The sequence below is a fragment of the Sardina pilchardus genome, chromosome 4 (genome assembly GCF_963854185.1).
Source record: "Sardina pilchardus chromosome 4, fSarPil1.1, whole genome shotgun sequence".
In the NCBI taxonomy this organism is placed as follows: domain Eukaryota; kingdom Metazoa; phylum Chordata; class Actinopteri; order Clupeiformes; family Clupeidae; genus Sardina; species Sardina pilchardus.
In genome coordinates, this window is record NC_084997.1 from 33,879,845 (window position 1) to 33,881,655 (window position 1,811).

The 1,811-nt window shown below is 40.5% G+C and overlaps 1 protein-coding gene across 1 annotated transcript in view; it reads left to right on the forward strand.

Annotated features, from left to right (window-relative positions):
* LOC134079015 (zinc-binding protein A33-like) overlaps positions 1–486 on the forward strand; it is a 5,305-nt gene extending 4,819 nt beyond the window's left edge. The window contains exon 5 of the mRNA XM_062535180.1: positions 1–486. This exon is cut by the window's left edge and continues 702 nt beyond it. The gene's annotated coding sequence lies outside the window, so the exon portion shown is untranslated.
* The last annotated feature ends 1,325 nt before the right edge of the window (positions 487–1,811 follow it).

A 1,811-nucleotide genomic window follows, 5' to 3' on the forward strand; every position in this document is an offset into this window, starting at 1 on the left:
TCAGGTTCATCCGGGTCATACGCGGCAAAACAAACAAAGAAAACGTGTGTGCTTGCTGTGACAGCTTCCTTGCTGTGACATCCGCTTTCGTATGGCCGTCTTGTGGCAATTCAACACCCCCTGTCGATGCCGCATCACAGGTTCACTTAAATAGTGTGAACGCGGGCCGCTCACCTGTAAGCACTTTGGTTCACAGTGTAATTGGGGCGGGAACCAGCACTGGCACCGTTCTGGCCGACCTGAAAACACCCTGTGTGGACCAGAACGGATCAGCATGAGGAGATGAATCAGGTAGAGGAGAAATCTCCAGCACTCTCCACACCAGACACTCTGACTTTTTTTAATTCTTAGGTTTACTGTGCATGTGATAATGTGCTGTCCGTTCTATGGATGTCACTGTATCATGCATCCCCTCTATTGAAATCCAGTTGCTTCTTCTTATTATTATTTTTATTCTATTTACCTTTTTGTGCACGCTTTAACTAATGATATGATATGCTGTTATCAAGAGACTCTCTTGAAATGGCACATCTCAGGTTAACATGTGTGTTTATAACCAATGAACAATAAAAGATAAAAAAGATAAACATCATTATGCCAAACATGTACTAATTTCAAATGTTTACAGTACAGATACTATATACTTCATCAGTGTCCTGTTTGTGTTTACAAAGTGATCAGCACCTTACACTACCAGTTGCTCCACCATACCAATTAAACTTTCACCTGTTTGCCTTGCCATGTTTCACCAAGGATCAAGATGCCCATAAACACAGACTGAGGGGTGATTATGATAAGGAGAAACTTACAAGGTAGAACCAAAGATTGTCCAGTTGGGTTACCTTTCTGTGTACCAAATGGGTTATATAAATAAACTTGCCTTGTCTAGTTACTAGCTTCATAAACCATCTCTGGTAGAACTCTATGGCAATACAGGCAACAGTAAAATTCAGTGCAACTCCTCTCTGGTGCAGTCACCCCCAACATGTTTAAATACTGCCATCTGTTGGTGGAACACTGTAACACTCCTTGATAACATCTTGTTTATCCTGCCACTCCCTTCCAGTCCTCTCCAAAGTGCACCTACTAACTAACCTAATGCACAGGAAGTGCCCCCATATACCCACCACTCAGAGTGATTTGTGGTTCCTGTGTATGAGAAAGGCCCAGTCACAATACTACTGTTTGCTTTCTCCCTCCTTTCTCTGTCTTAGTCTATTTTGGTCTCTCTCCCTGTTGCAGTATGCCTAAGGCTGAAATTGTTATTATGAGCAAACTGAACAAGTTCTGACAAAGAGAGAACAAGAGAGTGGTGGGAGGGTTACAGTTTTTCACAATTGCTAGAACACCTTTTTCAGAACTCTTTACCTTTTTCTCAAAACTGTGAACACAAAACTCATTTCTCAAACTACATTCTCGAAACCCTTCAATCTTGTTGCAAAACTGAACAATCACCTCAAAACACTTTTAACTTTGCTCAAAACTAACTAATGGTCTCAAATCATTGAACACATCAGGCAAAATTACACTCCTGCAGAGCAGTGATAAGACAATACACCAAACAATGGAAGACACAGTTTTCAGGGCAGGGTTTATGGCTCCTGGAGGAATTGTATTCATTCTAATTTGAAAAATAAAATATCCCAATGAAAATAAAGAATAAGGACACTCTCTACTCATATCCTCTAGCCTATATGAAGATATAAATCAATAGTTTTGTAAGTGAACAGAAAGACAGGCCAATACTGTACTGAATATGATTTGTACTGTGATGCCACAGACTCTGATAGTACTGTACAGTAAGTATCCAA